This window comes from Pleurodeles waltl, chromosome 3_1 (assembly GCF_031143425.1).
Source record: "Pleurodeles waltl isolate 20211129_DDA chromosome 3_1, aPleWal1.hap1.20221129, whole genome shotgun sequence".
Taxonomy (NCBI): domain Eukaryota; kingdom Metazoa; phylum Chordata; class Amphibia; order Caudata; family Salamandridae; genus Pleurodeles; species Pleurodeles waltl.
The window spans coordinates 619,034,113-619,060,567 of NC_090440.1; positions in this window are offsets into that span (position 1 = coordinate 619,034,113).

The window sequence follows — 26,455 nt, forward strand, 5'->3', positions numbered from 1 at the left end:
ATCCTTATCTGGGGCAGGTGGAGTCCCTGGTAATATCCTATGAGGGCAGTGTGGAGCGAGATAGGTTTGATGGAGGAATTTTAATTGTGTGAATTTAAGACGTGCATTGCGAGGCACCTGTTTGATGTGGCTGAGCGTCATTGCCCATTGTCCGTCTGTAAGTACGGTGCCCAAGTCTGTCTCCCATTTAGTCTTTCCCTTGAGCTTCTGGGTCACACCTGGCCCCAGGAGGGCTGCATAAAGAAACAACACAGCTTTACGACCCACCCCATGGGTAAGGAAACAGTGAAGCCCCTGGTAGAGGGGTGGCTCTGCATCCCCCCATTGACCATGCACCCCTGATAAACCATTTGAGAGCGTGATAAGTGAGGAAAGCACCCCCTCTCAGACTGAGGGTGTCCTGAAGTTGTTGAAATGACTGTAAAGAGATATCTCTAAAGAAGTCACCAAGCTAAAGTTGTCCCACCTCCCACCGTGATTTCGAGTCATGACTTCCCAAAAGTAATCTAGCTGTAGGTAGATCCCAGGTGGGAAGCTGTGGTGCATATGGGGGAGCGAAGCATTTGGGGTGCATATATCTGTTCCACACCAGTTTGGTTACATGCAGTAAACTGGGCAGCACTTTGGCCAGGCTACCAGCCAACAGCAACCAATGCAGTAAATTTCCACCTCTAAGTTAATTAATTGCGAAATTAAATTAACCTATTTTGTCTTTTCTAACCACCGCAGAGGTAATTGAAATTGTGCTGTTGCAAAGTATAATTTCAGATCTTGTATGCCCAGGCCCCCCTCCTGCATGGGACAATACAATATCTGAAGAGACACATGCCATTGCACGGGTCCCTAGATTAGGTCTGATTCTAGCCCTCTTCCTTCCCTGAAAAAGGCATTGACATGCGCTACCGGGAGCATCGGGAAGAAATATAAGAACTATACAGGGAGTGCAGAATTATTAGGCAAGTTGTATTTTTGAGGATTAATTTTATTATTGAACAACAACCATGTTCTCAATGAACCCAAAAAACTCATTAATATCAAAGCTGAATATTTTTGGAAGTAGTTTTTAGTTTGTTTTTAGTTTTAGCTATGTTAGGGGGATATCTGTGTGTGCAGGTGACTATTACTGTGCATAATTATTAGGCAACTTAACAAAAAACAAATATATACCCATTTCAATTATTTATTATTACCAGTGAAACCAATATAACATCTCAACATTCACAAATATACATTTCTGACATTCAAAAACAAAACAAAAACAAATCAGTGACCAATATAGCCACCTTTCTTTGCAAGGACACTCAAAAGCCTGCCATCCATGGATTCTGTCAGTGTTTTGATCTGTTCACCATCAACATTGCGTGCAGCAGCAACCACAGCCTTCCCAGATACTGTTCAGAGAGGTGTACTGTTTTCCCTCCTTGTAAATCTCACATTTGATGATGGACCACAGGTTCTCAATGGGGTTCAGATCAGGTGAACAAGGAGGCCATGTCATTAGATTTCCTTCTTTTATACCCTTTCTTGCCAGCCACGCTGTGGAGTACTTGGACGCGTGTGATGGAGCATTGTCCTGCATGAAAATCATGTTTTTCTTGAAGGATGCAGACTTCTTCCTGTACCACTGCTTGAAGAAGGTGTCTACCAGGAACTGGCAGTAGGACTGGGAGTTGAGCTTGACTCCATCCTCAACCCAAAAAGGCCCCACAAGCTCATCTTTGATGATACCAGCCCAAACCAGTACTCCACCTCCACCTTGCTGGCGTCTGAGTCGGACTGGAGCTCTCTGCCCTTTACCAATCCAGCCACGGGCCCATCCATCTGGCCCATCAAGACTCACTCTCATTTCATCAGTCCATAAAACCTTAGAAAATCAGTCTTGAGATATTTCTTGGCCCAGTCTTGACGTTTCAGCTTGTGTGTCTTGTTCAGTGGTGGTCGTCTTTCAGCCTTTCTTACCTTGGCCATGTCTCTGAGTATTGCACACCTTGTACTTTTGGGCACTCCAGTGATGTTGCAGCTCTGAAATATGGCCAAACTGGTGGCAAGTGGCATCGTGGCAGCTGCACGCTTGACTTTTCTCAGTTCATGGGCAGTTATTTTGCGCCTTGGTTTTTCCACACGCTTCTTGCGACCCTGTTGACTATTTTGAATGAAACGCTTGATTGTTCGATGATCAGGCTTCAGAAGCTTTGCAATTTTAAGAGTGCTGCATCCCTCTGCAAGATATCTCACTATTTTTGACTTTTCTGAGCCTGTCAAGTCCTTCTTTTGACCCATTTTGCCAAAGGAAAGGAAGTTGCCTAATAATTATGCACACCTGATATAGGGTGTTGATGTCATTAGACCACACCCCTTCTCATTACAGAGATGCACATCACTTAATATGCTTAATTGGTAGTAGGCTTTCGAGCCTATACCGCTTGGAGTAAGACAACATGCATAAAGAGGATGATGTGGTCAAAATACTCATTTGCCTAATAATTCTGCACTCCCTGTATAAGAAGTATTTTTGCCATAGCTGCTCGGCCCAGAGGAAACAAGGGAACTTCCCCCAGAAGGCCGTTGATTGTCACACTGTCAAGGCCTTGCTATGATTACCATCTAGAAGATCACTGTCAGTATGTTATACATTGATCCCCAAGTAGCTAAAATACAACACCAGGGAAGGAAATCTTGCCCTAGACAAGCACGCTTGGTGGGGCTCAAGCCCCAGAATGGGTGGATACAAGATTTGCCCCAGTTAACACAAAGTCCAGCTAGGTACCCAAAGGCATCCAACCGGTTGTAAAGGTCAGGCAAGGATCAGGTATGATCTTTCTATTATATAAGCACGTCATCTGCATAGAGTGAGACAATGTGCCAATTTGTATGTATTCGTATATACCTTAGGGGGGGCTCTGGTCTGCAGTGCAGCAGGTAGTGATTCCATAGCCAAATCAGAAATGATGGGTGAGAGGGAGCAATCCTCCTTAGTACTTCTCTTAATAGAGGAGCGTGAAATGTGACTTCCTGTATGCACCCTAGCTTGTGGAGCTGCATTCAAGAAGCTCAGGGCCCAAGCTGAAGGCCTCCAACACACGGAACAAGTAGCTCCAGCCCATCGTGTCAAAGGCCTTCTTGAAATCTAGGGAAATCGCCACCAGGGGAGCTCCATACCAGTGACTGCACCCAAAATATGGCCAATGGATGTATGCTATATGCAGTTGATCTATATGGAATAAACCCACACTGGTCAGAGTGTATCAGAAAATCCAACACAGGGAGCAGTCTGTTGGAAAGGACGTTGCTCATTACATGGTAGTCAGTGTTGAGCATGGAGAGAGGGTGATATGAGCTCACCAAGAGTGGGTCTTTTCCCTGTTTTGGCAGTACTACTATAACGGCCTCTCGAAGGGAGGTGGGTAAATTACCCCATAGAGGCACTTCCTGACACATCACTAGTAGTTTAGGGGCGAGCCTAGCTTGATAAGTTGCATAGAACTCTACAGGAAATTCGTCCATGCCCTGGGGTTTTGCTTTGTGCCATTTGTTTATCAATCTCATCCAGCTGTATGGGCTGCTCCAAGTCTAGCGGGTGTAGGGGGGACAACAAGGGATGGCAGCTTCATGCAGAAGGTGTCAAGCGCTGGTAGGAAGGACTCAGAAGGTGGGGATGTATAGGTTTTCATACTGACTGGCAAATAATCCATTTATGCACTCGGGTGTGTTCATTATGTGGCTTTCAGCACTGTAAATGGCACCTATAACTGTTTGTGGAATTTCGAGCGCAGAAGCCACGCTAGCATTTGCACTAGTTAATCACCTTCTGCAAGCTGGCGCACCAATACAGCTTTGTAGTCAATGTTGCTAAACCACTGAGTTTGTTCTGCACATTTTTGGCGAAGATTTGCCAGTTGCTGTCATGAGGCCACATCAGTCACAGCCTCAAGTTCAGTTGCATGCATCAGTGTTTCAGGGTCTGTGATCGAGTGTACAAGTGTCAACCTCGCATCCCAGGAGATGTTTATGCAGTGCCCTCTCAAGACGACCTTCATGGTGTCCCACTCTTGCCCCTTGGTGGTAGGCGTACCATCATTGCTTGCAAAGTATTGGGTGCTGTGTGTGACATTAACCTCCCTATAGGGTACACTCCTTAGTGCTTCCTTCCCTATTCTCCATCTCAGGATGTTGCATCTAGTCACCCCCCATTAGAAGCTTACTTTAAGCAGGGTATGGTCTTAAAGAGTTCGGCCCAAATATTCAGAATTCTGTATTAAGGGCCAATAGTCTGCAGTGCAAAAAATGTAATCTAGTCTAGTGTGAATCAGGTGGCCAGTTATGTAAGATGAGTATTCGATGTCAGTTGGGTGTCCTAACTGCCAGACATCATATGTATGGAGCGTCGCAGTCCAGTGTTGAAAGTGCTTTGTTGCCTGTATCCCTTAGGTGCCCTGAAGTGGGGGGGAGGCTGACCTGTCCAAAAGAAAATCTTGGACACAAATAAAGTCACAACACCAGAGCCCAGGGGGCTGTGAGTTGAGTAAATCTGAAGTATGTTAGGTGCATAGATTGAGAACAAGAAGATATGGCGACCATCCAGCAGTCCCTCCATCAGTACATATCTACCTTCATTGTCAATCAGTGTCCCAGGTTACACAAAAGGCAAACCTGGTGCCACCCAAATCAATGCTCAATGAGTGTATGCCGAATAAACTGTACCATAAGTTTGTCCTCGCCAGTGTTTGACAAACTTCCCAAGTTCCATCTTAATAAGATGCATTTCTTGGAGGCATGCAATATGCACATTTTGACATCTAAGATATGCATACATCTTATGTTGTCTAGCAGGTGTGGCCCTCCCCGTAATTGTCCAGGTTAGCACAGTAAATACCGTAGACATTAGTAGGGGAAATAGCCCCAATATGGCAGAGGATATAACAACATACTTAAAACATTCTTCCCACGCCTCCACGCTCCCTGCCGCCCAGACAGTAAAAAAAAGAAAAAAGAAAAACAGACAAGAACTGTAATACCAGAAAACACCCATCCCCAGGCTTAGATACCAATGGGCATTGTGCCAGCAACACCCAGTCGCAAAGATCAAACGTGGTATACACCATTGGACTAGCATAGAATCAACCAGTGTCTGTGGAGAGAACCTTGAGCCTGACCATTGTGTTTTGGGTAACATGTCCCAACACTCATAGGCGTCCCATGTTCTGGAGACATATATTACCATTCCCAGAGGCATGGCTCACATGAGAAGGGGAGAGGCAAGAGAGGTAGTAACAACCCAGGGACAGGGAGTCCCTCCTGTGGGAACCCAGAGGGGTGATTAGAGATCCCACTCCAGAGGCAACGGATCCAGGAGCTTCAACTTCGGATTCAGCATCAGTGTCCGTGGCCAGGTGCTGGTAGCGGTTCAGCAACTACCGCACCCTCTATAGGGCTGCCTGTTCACCCGTGGGGCGCAAGCGGGTTTTTCATGGCCACTGGCGGCACTTCTAGATCCCATCTGACCAACCTCCCAGCCCATTCTGAGAGGCATCCGTAAGCAGTTGGATATCTTTGGAGCAAAGCCAGTCCCATGCCTCTGTGGGGGTGGTAAAGAAATGCATAGAATTAGAGTTTATTACCCCTAGTTTGGCAGGGGAAAGTAGTGTATATTATAGGCCCAAGGTGTGGAGGTCCGTCTTAACTGCCATAAAAGTGCTGCACCTCTTCTGAACCTCTGCTGTGTAGTCTGGATATGCTGTGATTGTAGCACCGTTGTAGGTCCAGGGGCCACTTGCTCTGAATAACAGCAATATCAGGTCTCTGTCACGATAGTTGAAGAGGCGCGCTATGATAGGGCATGGAGGAAATCCTTGGGGGACTCTGGAATTCTATGTGCCCTTCCGACTGAGAAAAAGTTTGGGACCTTAGCCACAAGAACCATCTTTGTTAACCACCGTTCACGGAACAGCTCCATGTTTGGGTTCTTGGCATGCTGAAGAAATCCCAGAAACGGACATCCTCCTCTCTCGCTGTGAACTCCCACACCTCCTTCTGTAGCATTGTGACTAGCTCCTGGAGGGTCTTCACCATGGGGCCAGTTGTCGATAGTGTGGATTCAGTGCCATCCATGAGTTCCGCAAGTTTGATGTGATCGGCGCACAGCAGACCAGTCTTGATTTGAATAGCTCCTAACTGCATTTTCATTTAAGTCTTAGAGTCCTGTATGGCCTGGAGCACCTTGTCAAACATAGCTGTATGTTTCTCGAGAGTGTTCTCAAGTTGACCCTTTGGGTCAGGTGTGGTCGGTGTGGCTGAAAGCATGGCCATTATGTACTTTTGGGGCAGAGGTTTATTTGCTTTAGGGCGCACCATACCCCCAGTGGGGTCCGTTGCTCCCGAGCTCGACGTGACTCTTGGGGTCAGGGGTGTAGGTATCATCGCCCAAGAAGGGGAATGCACTAGGCATAGCGCTGTGGAGAGAGATTTGGATCTGATTCCTCAGTGAGATGAAAGCTTGGGTGAGCCACATTCGAGACAGGCCCCCACCACCTTCGGCTGGTGTCTAGATTCCAGCTGCTTGGTAGGCATGTTCTGACCACAACAATATATCCTGGTGTTGACAAGCCAAATCCCACAAGGTGAAGTCCCACTTCCACCACTGTCAGGGGAGGAGCCAACCTATCTGAAATAGAGTTGCCAAAGGACCAGAGCTATAGGTGTCCTTTGGCACCTTGGTATACATGCATTGTAATTACAGCTTTGGAAGAGGTTTTAATGTGCAGGCGCAGCACCCACCTCCAGATATGCCAGCATGGGATCCAAAGACTCTCACAAATGAAGAAGGGCCCTTGCCACCGGGTTGGGCACCACAGGGAACACAGAATGTAAACAGGGTCAAAGGCTGGTAGGAGTGCTCGCTGAGATCAGCACATTCGCAGTTCATAACACTCGCTTTATGTCAAGAGGGAGCGTTCATTGCATAGTGTGGTACTCGCCGGCTGCTGCAGTCCAAATCCTCACGCCTCAGCCAGAGGCGGAGCGTGTCTTCAGACTGCAAGCTTGCACCCGAGCCACTATCCAGGCTTGCCAATCCCCGTCACAAGGCCACCAGCTCTCCTGCCTTTCCATCACGGTTCCAGTTGCTGGCAGCAATAGTGCAGCCCCATGGGCTGCGGACACTGCCCTCAATGTTGGGTGACTGTTCTCGGCTGCTCAGGCCAACCACACTGGCTCTGGGCTTCCCCAGCAGGCTGCGCCGCATGTTGTGGTGGCAGCGCGCCTCTCTCGTAGTCTGTGTCCTTACCCCTGTCTTGTCCTCAACGTCACATCCGGCGGCCAGAGGACATCTTGTATGATGAGGGTGGGGCTTCAAATTAGCAAGGGTAAACGTTGTCTGGCCCAAACTCTATCGGAGCCTGAGCGCAAGGCTTCCAATCTTGGCACCATTTTGGCCGCCCCCCCTCCTCAGTGATATTTATATAACTATAATTCCTCATCATGCAAGATACCAACAGTATGCCATTAAGTTAGGATGGGCTTTATGCATAATTCATATAATTTTATGTCTGAGTTATTGCTCCATGTATAACAAGAAGTATTATTGAGCTGCTGAACTGCTTCCATATTGTATTCCGTTCAATTCATAATCACAACACCCCCACCTTTATCTCCATGTCGAACCATTTTGTCTTTATCCTCTAGAAAGGATTTTAGCAATTTGAATTACATTTTTTTTTTAGATAAATTCACCCTAGAAGTGTCAAATTTAATTGTATGTAATTCTATTAAGAAGAACAGAGAATCATTTTTATTGATAGCTAAGCTCTCTGCAATTACATTTAAAGGCAGTGGATTCTCGTTTACAGGTGACAGCAATGCTTGTATTATCCATTAAATCTTGTATAGAGTGGTTTAAGGTTTCCAAAGTATTTTGTTCTCTAGATTTCCTAAATGGAATAACTTCAGAAAAATATTTGAAGCTCCAACAATGTAAATAAAAATAAGTCAATTTTGGTTTTAAGAAAATCAATATGAATAGGTGGTACCAATGATAATCCTTTATTCAATACTTTTAAATCGATTGCTGTTAATATACTGTTCTGATTATATACCAAATTGTCCTTGTCCAGTGCCAACACAATCTTATCATTGAGGTATACAATCATTCACACACCCATCTCCCTCAACCTTTTGACCACAGGTTTTAGAAGTTTTTTGACATCCAAGGGGCTGAGGCTATTCCTCGAAATGAGCAAGCATATCTGCATTTGAAACCAAGGCAAACATGCTGGAAAATGTTCAGAAGTTCCCTAAAGAGAAAGTCACATACATGAAGAGCTGTAGTTTTTGACACACAAGGTAGTCTGTGAGAATGTTGCATATGCCCTATCCACTGTTATGTGCAGTTCTGTCACTGTAATGCACTTACCATAGAGCAAACTGAACATCTGCTAAGTTCTGACAGAGGATGAATGTGGCAAGCAGGTCAAGCATTGACCCATAAGTGCCATAGTAATTCAGTGTGAGTGTGACACCAATTGGTTTGAATCCATAGGTGATGATGAAGTCATGGCATGTGAATCTGTACCGCCTTTGAAATCTGCCTTGTACCTATGTAATATCCCTGGGAAAGCAGACCTACTGTAAGCTTTTCTTCCAGGTTCATGTCTCTGTCTTCATCAGAGTCCTGACTAATCCTGTATAATTGCCAAGGGAATCTATACTAATGCCTTCCATCCCTGCAAGTTGGGGCGGTCCAAGAATGCTGTGCAAGGACAATTCCTTGAATTGAGAATGCATTTCTACCATTGAAACTAAGGCAGTCATCCTAGGGAATACTGCCTAAGTTCCCCCAAGTAATAAGCCAAACAAATGTCCTGTGGGGCTCATTCATCAATACATCTACTTTTGCTTTAACAGTATGAAAACTCAATTACCAACTTGTATCATACCCAATGTTATTGCACAAATGGTACAGGACACAGAATCTTGTATGATGATTATACTAAAGATGTGTGAACAATCATAAAAGATATCGTGTCCTGTACCCCTTTTCAATAATATTGGTTATGATACAAGTTGTCCATGGGGCATATAAATTCCCACGGATGGGGGGCCCATGCCCCCCTCTTTTATTTTAACCTGCCTCCGAGGACTGGCCCACCCAGAGGGACCCCGCAAGGGCTTAAAAGCATTTTTTTAAAACATTGGAAAAATCCACAGACCCATAAACATAGATTTTTCCAATGTTAAAAAAAACCAGGCAGCTTCCTGCCTTTTTCATGAAGCCCCTGGGTGGGCAACGTCCAAGGGGCATGCGAAAAAAAAGGAGGTGGTGCGCACGGGGCCCCCCCTTCTGGTCTTGATGAAGCCCCAAGGACTTGCACCTCCCCAGGGATAAACTAATAAGGTATGTGGGGTGGCTGCCTGGCCCCTCTGCCGCTCTGGGGACCGCCACCTCCCTGGGGTGAAGATTTAGATGTGTGGGGTGGGGGAGGGCTGCACGGTACCCTGCAGCCCCGGGAACCACCACCTCCCCAGGATGAAGATTTAGTTTTGTGCGGGGGGCACACAGCCCTCCCCCCTACAGCCCTGGGGGCTGCCACCTCCCCGGGGTGAAGATTTAGTTGCGTGTGAGCGGCGTGTGGCCTCCCACTGCCCCGGGGACTGCCACCATCCCAGGGTGAAGATGGCTGTGAATGTGAGGGGGCCGCGTAGCCCCCCTGCAGCCCCCGGGACCACCACATCCATGGGGCAAACATTTTGTTTTGTGCATGGGGTATGAAACCTCCTCCCCGCAGCCCGGGGACCACCACCTCGCCGGGGCGAAAATAATATAGTATGTGGGGGACATGCAGCCCCCCAACAGCCCCAGGTACCACGACCTCCCTGGGGCTAAAATAAAAGAATAAGGGGGGGTCCATTGCAGACTCAGTCACAGACCCACTAAGACACTAAAGCAGCCGCTCTCACACCCAGACAGACACTCTCACAGCCACTATCACACATTGATGCACCGGAGATCGCTCAGTTTCTTACCTCCCCGCCAAGTCCTGGAACGCCCTTCCCCTCCACTTCTGTACTTCATCCTTGCTTACCTACTTCAGGAAGGAGCTCAAAACCTGGCTCTTTGACAGACACCGCAGCCTGGATACCCGCTCGGGTGATAAGCGGTGCTACATAATACCGCTTGATTGATTGAGTTTGAACAGCTAGGAATAATTTGGCCCCTTAGATAAGTTGAAATGTGATGCCAACATTGTGGTATGTCAGTCTAACAAAGGGGGCAATGTTGTGGTACTTTCCAGATGCAACTATATATTGGAATGTAAGAGATAGCTAAAGGATCCAAATTGTTATAGTTTATCCAACAGAACTGAGGTAGCAACTGCCAGTAGGAAGTATGGAGAAATGCTGGTTGACTGGAGGGACACAGGACTCCTAGAATGGGAAAAATATATTTTTCTGTCCGTCCTAAATTCCTATTCTGTAGTTACTGCCTAAACTACACAAAAATCCAGTGTAGCCAGTGACCTGTTGTCACATCAATAGGGTAATTGCTGGAAAACACCTCCAAATATATCAATCAATATTTGAGACCCTTTCTGTCGGCTCTGCCTGCTAATATCAAAGATGCCACTCATTTCTTAAACATTATCAATGGTATACATTGGAAAGAAGAGTTCACACTAATAACCCTTGATATCACCAGTCTGCACACAAGTATCAAGCATGCATTAGGTGTTTGAGCTTGCAGACACTTCATGAGAGCCAGGTCTATCTCCCTCTTGTTACATTCTAAGATGTTATTAGACATAGTACACATTTGCTCGAGTAACAACTTTTTTCTATTTGATAATCAAGTGTGCAAACACTGGGCACTGCGATAGGCACCTGCTTCACTCCCAGCTACGCAAACCTGTTTGTGGGCTGGTGGGAGGAGCAGTCATCCAACAGATTTTGAAAAGAGGGTAGTGCAGTGGTCTAGATTCATAGATGATGTGTTTGTCATTTGGAGAGGTAACAAGATATCTGCTCATGAGTTTGTCTCAAAACTAAATGGAAATGTTTGCAACTTGCATTTTACGGATACCAGAAGTGGAGAAAAGATTGAATTTCTCAATGTTGAGATAACTGTGGAGAACAACAAGTTTGAAACCATACTTTTCCAATAGACTCTTAGTGGCAACAGCCTCCTATTTGCAACCAATGCTCATCCAACCAAGTTGGTCCATAGTATATTCTGAGAGGAACTGTTATGAGCCAAAAGTAACTGCAGCACAGAGGCAGCATTTGAAGAGAGCTAAATATCATGAAAGTGAGATTTATGGGGTTACAGTCAGAAGGTTATCCAACAGGCAGGAGTAGATGCAGTTTCCAGAACACAACTACTGCCCACAAGCAGCACACAGAATAAAGAACAAACTGAAAATGTTAGATTTATTATTGACTTTTTTAACCAGGCTTTTAATATCAGGAAGATTTTCAGTAAACATTGGCATATTCTCAGAACACATGAGGTACTGGTGCAATATGTACATACAACTCCCCAGATAACTTTCAGGAAAAGTCGGTCCCTGAAAGCTATGCAGAGTCCCAATCAGGTTACTCTACAAACCCCGAAAAAGTGTAAGCTACAAGGAGGGGAATGCTTTTGCTGCATGAAGTGTAAGGTGTGCCATTCTAGTACTAACTGTTTCCTGCTCTTGATTCCTACTATTATGAGAGAATATGTGATCAAAAAATCTCCAACATGTGACACTGCGTTTTTGGTATATTGTCTACTAGGCCCTTGTGGCAAAATGTATATTGGGAGCACTATATATAAGACCACAAAACGTGTCCTTGAACACATGACGACAATACGCGATAATGACAGACAATCCTCAGTGGCAGAGCACTTTATGGAGGGGCATTTTCATAATGAGAAACTATTGAGTTTTGTGGTGTTGGACAGTATAGCACCCGATAATAGGGGTGGCAACAGGTAAAAGATGTTGAGGCTTCTTGAAATCAAGTTTATCAATTATTTTGATATCCTGACACTTAGTGGTTTAAATTGAAGTGAAGAAATGTCACATTTGGGTAAATGATGTGATACCTGTTGTTAAATCCTATTTTCTTCCTTCTCTCCATCTTGAGTGTTGCAATGTTTTAACCAGTTTTTAATCCAGTTTTTTCCCTTTTTCCATTTCAATCAATCAATCAGTCTATTTGTAAAGCGCGCTACTCACCCGGAGGGTCTCAAGGCGCTAGGGGAAGGGGGGACCGCTACTGCTTGAATAGCCAGGTCTTGAGATGCTTCCTGAAGGAGAGGTGATCTTGGGTAAGACAGAGGTGGATGGGGAGGGAGTTCCATGTCATGGCTGCCAGGTAGGAGAAGGATCTTCCTCCCATGGTGGCTCTTCGAATGCGTGGAACAGCGGCGAGGGCGTGGCTGGAAGAACGTAGCTGGCGGGTGGGAGTGTAGAAGGTCAGGCGGTTGTTGAGGTACCTGGGGCCCAGGTCGTGGAGGGCTTTGTGTGCGTGGGTGAGGAGTCGGAACGTGATTCTCTTGCTGACGGGGAGCCAGTGCAGGTCTTTCAGGTGTCCGGAGATGTGGCTGTGACGGGGGATGTCCAGGATGAGTCGTGCGGAGGCGTTCTGGATGGGTTGGAGTCTTTTCTGTAGTTTGACTGTGGTTCCGGTGTAGAGGGTGTTACCGTAGTCCAAACGGCTGGTGACCAGTGCCTGGGTGACCGTTTTCCTGGTTTCGGTGGGGATCCATCGGAAGATCTTTCGGAGCATGCGTAGGATGTTGAAGCATGATGATGAGACGGCGTTGACTAGTCTGGTCATCAAAAGGAAGCCGTCCAGGATGAAGCCCAGGTTGCGTGCGTGGTCTGTTGGCTTGGGCGCGCTGCCCAGGGCGGGGGGCCACCATGAGTCGTCCCAAGCAGAGGGAGATGGTCCAAGGATGAGGACTTCCGTCTTGTCTGAGTTCAGTTTCAGGCGGCTGTTCATCATCCACTCGGCCACGTCTTTCATCCCTTCGTGGAGGTTGGTTCTGGCGGTGGCTGGGTCGTTGGTGAGGGAGAGGATCAGCTGGGTGTCATCGGCGTAGGAGATGATGTTGAGGTTGTGTTGGTGTGCGATGGCTGCGAGGGGGCTCATGTAGACGTTGAAGAGGGTGGGGCCGAGTGATGATCCTTGTGGTACGCCGCAGATGACTCCGGTGGCCTCGGATCTGAACGGGGGGAGGTGGACTCTCTGGGTTCTTCCGGCGAGGAATGAAATGATCCAATCTAGGGCCTTCTCTTGGATTCCGATGTTGCTGAGGCGCTGTACTAGGGTGTGGTGGCAGACCCTGTCGAACGCTGCGGAGAGGTCTAGGAGGATGAGGGCCGCTGTTTCCCCGTTGTCGAGCAGGGCTCGGATGTCGTCGGTGGCTGCGATGAGGGCGGTCTCGGTGCTGTGGTTGGCTCGGAAGCCGGATTGCGAGTAGTCGAGGGATCCGTTCGTCTCGAGGAAGGCAGCGAGCTGTCTGTTGACGGTCTTCTCGATGACTTTGGCAGGAAACGGGAGGAGCGAGATGGGGCGGTATCATTTAGGTATCTTCCCGGGCCAGTATTGAGACTATTGCCAGAACTCTACTCTGACCACTCCATTGCAAGTAGTTATGGCTTGGACCTAGTTGCCTTAGGAAAAGCTTTTTTTTTTCCTTGACTCTATCTTTCGCACCATTTGAAGAATCTTCATGAAATATTTCAACAAAGGTGTCCTCTAGAGTCTTGTTGTACATGGAAAGTTTTGGGGTGATCCGTCTAGTGGAACCATGTTAATTCCCATAAAGATTTTTGACACAACTACAGTTTTAACCGCTGGACAGAACTACACCAAATTTTGCAGAAAGGTAGCTCTTGGTCAAAAAAGCACAATTCTTGATATTTGGTGTAAACCATGCAGTAATTTTCAAGAAATGAAAGAAAATCCAAATTTGTATAGCCAGGATTGTGACGAATTCGCAAATAGTCCTTATCTCACGCAAAGATCGGGTTGGCTGCAAACACTTCAACCAGGAAGTATTGACAGCCATTTTAGGACATGGCTTCTGCTGAGTCCCAAAAATGAACACAAAAAAAAGAAAAGGGTACAAATCCCCTATTCCCCTAGCCTTGGTCCTGGGGTTCCCCTGGGACCATCCCAGGGCTAAAAGCATTTCTTTTTCAAATTTACGGTGAAATTTGTGAATGTTGGTGAATTTTGCAGTGAATAAAAAAAAAAAAAAAAGCACATGTTTTTAATGTAGCCCCGAGTGGGCCAGGTCCCAGAGGCATGCCCATTTTATAAAAGAAATGGAGGGGGGCGCATGTGCCCCCTCCATCGGCTTTTTTTATACCCTGGGACCACCACTTCGGGGCGAAATGGAAATAAATATGTATGGGGGGCGCATGCGAACTCCTCACACCTGGGACCCGAGAACCACCATCTCCTCTGGGCTTTTTATTAAAAAGGAGGGGGCTGCACCAACCCAACTCTTGGGGGTTTCTGATACCTGGGGACCACCACCTCCCTGTGGCAAAATTGTGAATAAAGGAGGGCCACCCCCACCACCTCCCTGGGGCCAAATACACCTTTTAAACACAGAGGGGGGCTCCACAACCTCTCTCCTGGGCCATATACGGCACCAGAGACCGCCATTTCCCCGGGGCTGGCCCATGCAGAAGAAAGGAGGAGAACTGACACCCCCAGGGCTGGCTTCTACTCTTCCCCAAGGTGCCTAACCTGAGGAGATAGCTGTTCGCTTTTGCTGGAGGGGGAGCTGTGACAGCTCCTTCTTTCTGGAAGTGGAGTTTTCATCTCTTTTTCTACCCGCCGGGAAAGAGATGAAAGTACTGCTCTCGCACACAGGGAACTGAATTTTCAGCAGCTCCCTGGGTGTGGGAGCAATGCCGGCTCGCGCAGGAGGCAGGGAGCTGGCTGGGACCACAGGGGCCTTGAGGCTCCCTCCACAGTCCCCAACATTTTGTAAAGTACTAATCATCCTAACTTCCTGCTCATGACCAAGGCAAGTTTTTTTTTGTCTGCATTCCACCATAAAAAGCTGTCTGTAATCTTTAATGGAGATGTTTGCATTCTTGCTTTTTTCGAGCACAGTATTTTAGGTGTGACTGTGACCAGTGGGTTCTTTTTTGTAATCTGCTGCCCAGACCATTTAAAAATGAAAAGTATGTAAAATGGCCTAGAAGCCCTTTCTGTTTGCATCCCCCATATACATTAGTGGTATACAGCACCTTCCCGCTCTTTCCCCAGGATGATGGACAGCTTACTGAAAGGCCCCCCAGAGCGCGTTTCCCACCAATTTTGGAGATACGTTCTTGATGCAGAGGAATATGATCAAATCTCCACCAAACAAAGGAAAACTTACTTCTGTAAAGTACAGATCATCTAAGTGTCTTTTCTCTGCAGTGCCTCCTTGAAAAGTTATCTGATGAAGGTGCTTGAGGAACAATCAGATTGGCAAATTTGCAGACACACAAGGTCAGTGGAGACACTACCTCAGCGTTCTTTATGCAGCCGTAGCGTAGGAGATGCACTATACACATACCCAATAAGGTAGCACTTACTAATTAGCCATTAGAAAGTACTCCAGATGGGTAGACATTCAGCACAAAACAGTGGCCTCTTCTTGGATAAATACGGAGGACAGGATTCACTGTGGCACAATGCTCATTTCATAGAAATTAAACCTCAGCAGGAAGCACTTAATAGATATAAACGAAGTAGGTGCTCAAATTGAAGCTCCACTTCTGTAAAGAACTTGGGCCCATATTTATACTTTTTGCCACAAATCAGCGCTAGCGCAGGTTTGCGTCAAAAAGTTTAACGCCATTCCAACACGCCAGACGGGTGCCTTATTTATGGAATGACAGTAGCTGGCACTGTGGCCTGGTTAGGGTCACAATAAATGACGGTAACTGGGCAGCAGGGGCGAAGGGAAGACTGGGGTTTGTGCGTCAAAGAATGGTGCAAGTCAGGTTACAGTAAAAAATATTGTCTCTAACCTGATTAGTGCCATTTTTTGATGCACTACCCCCATGGAAATGACTCCTGACTTGACAGAAGTCATGCCCCTGTGCACAATGGCCATGCCCAGGTCCAGCAGGGAAGCCATAATAGGGCTGCCTGATGGCGGGATGGCATTGGCGGACGGCCTCCAAATTTAGCAGGAAGGTAGGTCCTGGTCCAGAAAGAGTGCTTTTTGTTTTGTTTTGGTGTAATTCCGTTCAGTAGTTTTTGAAAAAGTAAAGAAAATCCAAATTTGTATATCTAGGGACGCGAAGTATTTGCGACCCCTAACGATCTCGTTCTGAGATCTGATTGGCTGATTTCACTTCAAAACACAAGCTGTTGAAGTGTTGTCAGCCATTTTGTAAAGTAAAGTAAAAAAAAAAAAAACAAGGGGCCAGGGCAGGAACACCCGATCCCCTTACCTCTGGTGGTGGGGTCCAAAATGGACCCCCCAGACCTAAAAAGCATTTTTTATTTATTTTACAAGCGGTGACGAGGTGGATCCGCGAATCCGCTCATAAAATCACCAAATAAAACAAAAAAAGAAGCACAGCCTTCCGCAATTCGTTAGTCTAACGTACCCGGGTGGGCCGAGTCCCAGGGGCTTTTTCTTTAAAAAAAAAGTGTGGGGGGGCTCCTGGTCCACTCCCACTGCCCCGGGGTCCACCACCTCCCCGGGACTCTTTTTTTTTTTTTAAGTGGGGGGAGGGGGTCCTGTGGCCCTCCCGCTGCCCTGGGGACCACCACTTCCCCAGGGGATTATTAAAAAATGGGGAGGGGGCCTCCTGGCCCCCTTCCTCTGCTCCGGGGACCACCACCTCCCCAAAGCAATCTTGTAATAAATGCGGGGGGCCCTTTGGTGCCCCGCTGCCCTGGGGACCACCACCTCTGCTGGGCGATTCTGTAATAAATACATGTGGCCCTGTGATCCCGTGGCCCCCTGCTGCCCGGGGACCACCGCCTTCCTGGGGCGATCATGTAATAAATGTCAGGGGGGGTCCTGTGGCCCCCGCTGCCCCGGTGATCGCCACCCCCTGGGGAAAGACTGTAGTTGGAGCGGTGGTGCACTGGGGACCATCACCTCTGCTAAGATCTAGTTGGAGCCACCAAGAAGCCCCCCTCAGGAGACTCTAATGTCTCTGGGGATCGCCACCCCCAAGGGCCGCCTCCTGCCGGCCCCCCGGGACATAGCTGTTTGCTGTGGCTTGGCTGCAGCCAAGTCACAGCAAACACTTTGGGTTTTGACAGCTGGAACTTTAAAGCAGGTCCCACTGTCAAAATCCGAAGCTTTCATCTCCATCAGAGATAAAATGCTTCAGCAAGCAGGGAGCTGGGCTGACTGAAGCACTGGCACTGTGGGGGAAGGCTTAAGTCTTCCCCCGCAGCAACAGGTAGCTCATAAGGGTATTGTTAAAAAAAAAAAAAAAGTAGGAAGAGCCCTTGAGGACTCCCTCGCAGTCCCATATAGCCGGTAAAGTAGGTCGTTATAGTTAGGACAATGTTTCCATAGGAAAAGCGTTTTTTGACTTACCTAGATCTTTGGCACCATTTGACAAATCTTCATGAAATTTTCCAAAAAAAGTGTGCCAGTGATTCTTGTTGCGCATGGGAAGTTTCGGGGTGATCCGTGAAGCTGGGTCCAAGAGAAAGGGGCGCCTAAAAAATGTGGTTTGTGATGTTAATTCCTACAAGAGTTTTGAACATGACTACAGCCCAAACCGCTGGACGGAATTATACCAAATTTGGCAGAAAGGTAGGTTTCGGTACAAAGATTAAGCTTTTGGACATTTGGTATAAATCAATTCAGTAGTTTATGAGATATTGAAGGGGAAGTACATTTGTATTTCTGGGGCCACAGATTCATCATGATGTTTCTGCAATTATTGCTGTGAATTGCACGTGGCAGCAGTAATAATGTGATTAGCTGGCCGCTACCTGACCACAAAGTTGCAGCCCTCATTTAGGTATTGGGATACAGTCCCCAGGGCAGAAAAATAAAATGTAAAGTGGCCTAAGGGGTCCGGGTGGAGGTACCCTTACCCCAGAGCTGTGATATAGGGGTCTTTGTGAGTGAAATTATGTCCTCAAAAATATTGTTTTTCACTGAGCACGATATTCATGAATCCACCGCGTTGCTCAGCACTCATAACGTTGTGACGAAATCATGAATATTTTCCCAAATAAAAAAAAAAATCTCAGACTCATTCAGACACTCATTTATTGACTCATAGTAGCACTCAGGCTCTCATGGAGCTACTGACAGAGACACTCACACACCCACTAACAGACCCACACAGACACTCACACACCCACTCAGACCCTTATGCACCCACTCGTAGGACCACGCAAACACTGACGCACCCACTCATAGGCTCACTCATACTCTGACGCACCCACACACAGACCCACTCAGACCATCACACATCCACTCACAGACTCAGTAAGACTCTCACGCACCCACTCCCAGACCTACTCAGACCCTCACACACCTACTCACAGACCCATTCAGACCCTCATGCACCTACTCACAGACCCACTCAGACACTGACACACCCATGCACAGACCCACTCAGACTCTCACCCACCTTCCCTCACACCCAGACAGACACTCTCACACCCAGAGGCATCCTCTCACACCTATTCTAACAACCAGTGAGACAGACCCTTCGGCTGTGCATGGTGGGGGTTGGGTGGTTATAGGGAGATGGGGGAAAGGCCCTACGCGGTGCAGGGTTGGGTGGTTATAGGAAGTTGGCTGCAGGGCCTGGCCAAAGGTAAAGGTATGATTAAAATTACTTTACGTTAAAAAAAAAACATTGAAATTCACTGCAAAAAACAAAAGTTACAGGGACGTTATAGTTAGGAAATAAAATTTAAAAAACCATAGAAATTCACATAAACAAGAAAGGTTACAGGGATGTTATAGGTAGGTTCTGAATTTACCCATACAAAACTTTAGAAATTCAGCAGCTGCAGTTATTTCAAGTAACTATAACTTGCGCCCTCAGGCAACTATAACTCACGCCTTCACCATTTTTGCATTCCTAATGATGAAACGTGTAGTGGCCTTAGACTGTTTGCATATACGAGAGATGGTTCAATGTATTGGTAGCCGGTTTGCATTGTGTAAAGCAAGAGTTTGGCCAGGTGCCACCACCTGATGCCCAAAACGAGCCAATCTTTAATGTGGCTTTTGTCTGTCAATAAATACCAAGAAATAAAAACAAATTTAAACCTTTGGTGTAAAAGGGAGAGAAAGAGTTAGCCATCAAAGAGGTAAATTGCATAATGTCAAACAATTAAATCTGGGACCAATTCTGGCTTCCCCACTTGACCAAAATGAGTGATCCTAATCAAATATTTTATTTTATAGATCCTCCTTTTTCTTCGTTATCATGTAGGAGATCAGTTTACAGTAGGCGAGTTCAGGGTGTGCGCTGTACCAAAAATAATCTGATTAAGGTCAAACTGATTGTAGATGTTAAAGAAATAAATAAAAAAAAAAAAATAGACTATCATATTTTCCCATGATATTTGTTGTATGATTTAGATGTCAACTAATTTCAGGGCTCGGTTTGTGCACAGACTTTTAGAGACCAGCCAGACCTTTAGCTTGGCTCTGGCTCACCTCTGATAAGTGCTTAACAAGTGTGATTTTTTAATTCCCCAAAAAATAAAATTTCACAGTATAGTTTTGGAGTTCGGTGAGACTTTCACAGCAACATTTCCACCACCACTATTGAAAACAATTTGAATTGATGAATGCATTCCTGTAAGTAACCGTAAAAACAGTAGGAATGGAAACGAAGCGTTTCTATGAATGTTCTGCTGCAATGATTAAAAATGTATAGTAATCTTCCTGCTAAACCTTATACAGCAAATGTTCTGCAATACCACTGTAGACAGAGTGACTGATGGCAACATTTCTATTAACAACATTGAAAAAACTCATAGTGAAGTCAGCCAATGACTGAAATGGGCAGACGCATTGCCCCCTTGATGCATGCTGGTGTGAGTAGAAGAAAAATGTGAATGAGGCTACCATAGACTAATGACTGAAGCCTAGCGAAAATCCCCCATAAGTAAGTATGTTGTACCAGTGGCGGCTACCACTGAATGGTTTTTTTAAAACACCTTTCTTCCGGAGATGCATTCGCCTCTCCACTGTCCTCTTCCCTTCAGCACACAGGCTCCCAGCCAATTAAGACACTGCTGTCACCAGCATGACAGCAGTGTCATGATTGGTCTGAGCATCCTGCCTTGGCACTCACAGAGGGAGTGGGAGCCTGTGCTCCTTCTTCATCTGACTGTTCAATACAGACATGCACACTTATTGTGCACTCCACTCCTCCCTCTAGCCCTCCTCTGGCCCCCTCCAGCCCAGCCCCACCCTAACCCAGCTCCCAGGACAATAAAATGATAACACTTTTTTATTATTATTTTATTTTTCCTTCCCTTTATGCTTAAAAGTAGTGGGCGACGCTCCCCAGCCTTAGCGGAGTAGCTGCTTCTGTGTTATATGCATAATTGTAGGGAAAATAAAAGGTCCTGTCTAACACAGACCTAAAAAAGCCAACCTGTCTGGCATTTTCTGCCAACTACTTGCCTTTGAGAATGAAGACAAAAACGAAAACCCGCAAGATAGAAAGAAATGAGATATCAAGAAAAAGCCAAGTGAGAAAGAAGCCAAGACAGAAGGATAGAAACCAAGATGAAAGAAGGAAAGAAGCCCAGCAAGAAAAAAGAAAAGAAGTCAAGGAAGAAAGACGGAAATAAGCCAAACAAGAAGAAAACAAGAAAGAATGAAAAAAGCCAATCCAGAAAGAAGAAAAAAAGGGCAAGCAAGAAGGTGAGAAGGCAAACAGGAAGGAAAGAAGATAAAAGGAAAGCAGATGGAAAGAATAAAAGATGGAAAGAAGGAAATAAAGAAGAAAAAATGAAAGGAAGGAAAGAAATCTGGCAAGAGAGAAAGCAAGAATGGCAGAAAAAAGGAAAGAAAGCAGGCATAAAGGAAGGCATGAGAGGACAAGGAAAAAGAAAAAGACAAAAATGGCAGTTTGGGTTGCAAAGATAGAGCACACAATTTAGCTTACATTGAGTAAATGTGAGCTGATGATTGTAATATTGTTGTCCTTCAAAAAGCTCTTCTCAACAACTTTTTCAGCCAAGTCTCAGAATTGAAGCACTATTGTAATTGCAGTGTGCGGATTTTCTTATGGAATGTGTTTCACAGATACATTATGACACAACAAAATGCTGACCGTACACAGAATACACATCAGCCGAAGCTTACTCAGAATCAACCCACTGAGCTAGCATGCTAAGGCATCACTGTTTCCACTTTAATGACCTGTCTAGGTGCATCATGAATGTATACATAATTGTAAGTTTCTCGTTTTTTCTGAGAGTCTCTGTATGAAATACAGGGTATTAAACCCACATTACACCCCACCTATGTTCAAATTAAAGTGTTACAACTGTTCTGCAAATTAAACGTGATAAAGGTCTTTTCCTGGGCAAAGTTATTAAAGAACCATAGGCCCATATTTATACTTTTTGACGCAAAACTGCGCTAACGCAGTTTTGCGTCAAAAAAATTTGCGCCGGCTAACGCCATTCTGAAGCACCATGCGGGCGCCGTATTTATTCAATGACGTTAGCCGCCGGCGCCGTCTGGTGTGCGTTAAAAAAAACGACGTACACCAGGCAGCGCCGGCGTAGGGGGACATGGGGATTGGGCGTCAAGAAATGGGGCAAGTCAGGTTGAGGCAATTTTTGCGCCTCAACCCGATTTGCACCATTTTGTTTTCACTCCCAACCCCCATAGAAATGACTTCTGTCCCCTGGGCATGGCCATTGGGCATAGTGGCATGTAGGGGGGCACAAATCAGGCCCCCCTATGCCACAATTTTTTTTTTTTTTTTTAAACTTACCTGAACTTACCTTAATGTCCCTGGGATGGGTCCCTCCAGCCTTGGGTGTCCTCCTGGGGTGGGCAAGGGTGACAGGGGTGGTCCCTGGGGGCATGGGAGGGCACCTCTGGGCTCCTTCAGAGCCCACAGGTCCCTTAACGCCTGCCTTTTGCAGGCGCTAAAAAACGGCGCAAAAGCGGCCATACGTCATTTTTTTTGACCCGCCCACTCCCGGGTGTGAATTTTGCCCGGGAGTATAAATCCGACGCACATGCCTCGGAGTCGATTTTTTAGACGGGAACGCCTACCTTGCATATAATTAACGCAAAGTAGGTGTCCACGCTACAAAATGACGCTAACTCCATGGACTTTGGCGCTAGACGCGTCTGACGCCAAAGTATAAATATGGAGTTAGTTTTGCGTCGGAATTGCGTCAAAAAAAACGACGCAATTCCGGCGCAAACGGAGTATAAATATGCCCCTAAGTCCAGGATAAACATGTTCTGCAAAATTGTTATCTTTTAAATTCACATCCTGTAATTTTGAAACGTTCAATTTGTGTGTCATATTGGAATAGACACATATAATTACACGTCATTGCATGCATAGTAAAATGAGGATAACTTTTACAGAACTTTTTCAAATGGAGGCATGCTGGTATGTTGTGAAATAGCTCAGTCAAGAAAAACAAGGGCCGCGGAAAGGAATTTACAACAGCATTAGCAGGGGATGGGATCTGATAGAGCTGGAATGTGCCTTATGCTCACATCAAAAGCATCCTGCTATCACATTAGGCTCAAAACACAAAGGCAACACTAAAGTAATTATAAAGTAAACACAAAAACACTAGCACTGAAGAGAACTACATTGTGTGTGGATGTGCTGCTTGTGAAAAAGCAAAATCATCAAAGTTTAAGTTAACCAGTGGCTCAAGTAGGCTGACCCATTGTCTTTTGCTACAGTGGGCAGAATCAAAGTGAGAATAATGTAACAATGAATCAATGAATGAAGGTGGCTTAATTATATTATAAATATAATTTTAGTAAAATAAAAAGGCCTTGGCTAATGCCAGACCAAACTATTGAATGCACAACAACAGTTTTTTAGGTTGAGCGCGCAAACGCTTTTCAACCCGTAAGTATTCTAGGGGCTTTTAACCATTCCCATCTCACGCCCATCACTTTCACTCATTTGTGGGTCGTCTTATAAAAATCCCTTGATGTCATTGATAAATGCTTTACGTTTGTCCCGCCTTGTGGCGGTTTTGTTACTGCCTTCCAGACTGACCCTGTTACATGGATTATTGCATGGTTGCTGGCATCATGGCAAACAATTTTTTTCTTTTGCCTCTCCACTTCATTCGAACAGCGCGAACAGCGCAGAACAGCATGAACTCCATCAGTGGTATTGAAGGGCTAGTCACATTGTTCACCTAATCAGAGTCCTTTCTTTTGACTTTCCCCTTCACACTACATAGCTTTCACAAAAACACTTGCAATTGATAAATGCTTTACCTAATAAAACACAGAAATCCTGAAAGCAGCTTTCCCAGGACAGCGGGCGAGGTGACACTACAATATTCACTGCACTCGGGAAACTCACCCCATAATGCTTTGTAGGCCATTACTTTTAGAAAACATTTTTGCTCATAACTCAGCATGTGCTGATCCTAGGACAATGGGACCACCACCAAAACGTTCACGACAACTTTCTGTTTATGTCTATATCATCTCTGGGTCCCCACACATGGTTAGTGGGGACCCCAAAATAATAACCCCTTCCACCATGCAGTGTCTTTTTAAGTTCTTTCATGGCTGGAACTTTTGTTTTGCAGCTAGCAGTAATTTTGTTTTAAGTTCCTAGTTTGATATATCACTGCAGTAGTTGTAATGCACTGCACCCTCTGGGAGCTAAATATATGGTTACACTGCAATATTTTCTACTCTTCTCTTCCCACATGGTTATGCCCCCTAGGGCCTAACTATATGGTTACATGACCATGTTTCTTACTAGTGCTATTTTTATTGTGGCGTCTTCTATGGGCTTTTCTGAGCATTGCAATCAACATACTACCATAGTCCCTGGCATGAAAACTTGCCCAATAATTCTTTGTAGGGCATTACTTTTACCAAACATTTTTGCTCATAACTCAGCCTATGGTGATCCTAGGACAATGGGACCATTCTTCAAATTGTCCTCCACTTTGTGCTCTTTCTGTCTACATCATCTCTGGGTCCCCACACTAGATTAGTGGCACCCCCAAATGATAACCCCTTCCACCATATAGTGTCTTTTTAAGCACTCTCTTGGTTGCAACTTTAGTTTTACAGCTGGTAGTAATTTGTGTTTTAAAGGTCTTGTTTGTAATATCATTACAGTAGCCCTGCTAGCCCCTAAAATGTGTAATGTGCTATGCCCTCTAGGGGCTAATATATGGTTACAGTGCATTACTTTCTGACTTTTTCTCTTACTGTGGTTATGCCCTCTAGGGGCTAACCTTATGGTTACATGACCAAGATTCTTACAAATGCCATTTTCATTGTGGTGTCCTCTAGGGGCTGTTCTGAGCATAACAGTCTAATGCCAAAAGTTTATTTCTGAGAAAGGCCTTTATTAGGTTTACACGATAATTGTATATGTTTTATTAATCTCTCCTTATTGCAATTATGATCATGATTCAGGAGAGCTTAACATCCTTATTACACTGTGACTGTTTGCACAGTCTTGATATGTTTGGGTGACCCTTATAGTTGATTTCTCTTGTTCCTCCTCTGTGGCTGTCTTGTGTCTTTTTATTTAGGAATTACGTTAGCCAGCCAGCAACTCTGGTGGTGGGGTGGTGAAAGCGGTATTCTATTGGAATTAGCATGATAGATTTAAATTAGGATGCAAAATGGCAACATTTTAATTGTTGGCTGCAGATAGAGGAAGAAGGTTTTAGTTATATGCAGGGCCACTGGACTTATTTTGCAGGAAAAGACCAAATTATGAGGCAGAGTTGACCAATTTATGTGGCAAGAAATGTCCTGCTATGAATTTACAGCGTCAGTAGCTGTAACTCAAGCAAATGTGAGACCTATTGCATTGCTAATGCTTGTTTCAATTCCTGTTGAAAACAGGCATCGCACAACATATGCTCAGGTAATACAAAGAAGGCAGGTGATTCTACATAACTAATTGAAACACACTGTGGAGTATATAGTGCCTCATAAACTCAGAATAAATTCTGTAAATAAATTGATAAGTAAATATTGATATCACATTAATATTTTATACATCCTACTGAAATGATACCAACTTCACTGCAATTCTTCTAAACCTGTAAAACAATGATTTATCTGCACAACAATGGAAATTATGGGGCTTATTTACAAGCCATGTGGTGCAGGGTAGTGTAGCAAGAGACCTTGCTATGCTGCCCTGCTCCACGGGGAAAGGGCAGAAATTTGCTGTATCTACAAGGTATAGCACATTGCTGTCCTCTCCCCCCTGCGCTGGCACACAATGGGCTGCCTAGCACCGAGACAGGTGCCTTTGCATCACACTGCAAGGATGCCTCCTTCGCAGACAAGATTTGTTTCTGTGCAGGAAGGGGCACCTTCCTGCACAAAAACATTTAATTTTTTTTTTTTCCTCTTTTGATGTATGCTGCAGGATGCAAACGAGGAGAAATAAACATACTTCTCCTTGTTGCACCTCACCTAGGGAGTTTTAATATTTTGATACATTCCCAGGTTTGCAGATTCTTGTAATTCTGTGAATGTGTCAAAATTCCTGGGTGTTGCATGGAAAAACATACCGCAACGCCCATGGTATGCCTCCCTGATGCAGTGTAAGGCAATGCGATTTGTTGGAGAAGTGGTTTTGCGTGGCCTTGTAGATATAGGCCTGCACTATGCGCTGCCACGGTGTCACAATGAGTGACGCACCTGCAGCACACAGGACTTGTAAATAAGCCCCTATATATCTTTTCTTATGCATAGTCATTGCACTGCTACCAGTGATATTTGAGGAGCTTTTGTGTGTTTTAAATAAAATATTTATTAATAATAGGTGCTCTGCATTTGATTCACATGTTTGTATTTACATCGATCTAGTGCAATTGAAAACAAATCTTTACGATGGGTGTAAACATTTTTTCTGGCTTAAATTTAACTAGGCCTCAATGCCATCTTTCTTTAAATTGGATACCACATTATGATGTCCATTCTCTGTTTATTTTCTTGCTTGAAACTACATGCCAGTAGATGTGCACTGTTTATTTAGTATGACATATTGTTTTTGAAGAACCCTCAAGAGGAAGCCTTTCATTACTTTCAAGGCTTCCTGCTTGCACACTGTATTGTGTTCGTTCACACTTGCTTTCTGTTGTTTATGTGATTAGTTTGTTCTAACACCTCTTGATAACATTACCTTACAAATATAAATTATGGTTAGAACGATGTCCACACCATGCTGTATTTGCAGTTCCACTTATGTCCTATGCTAACAATGGCTATATTAACCCTTAAATT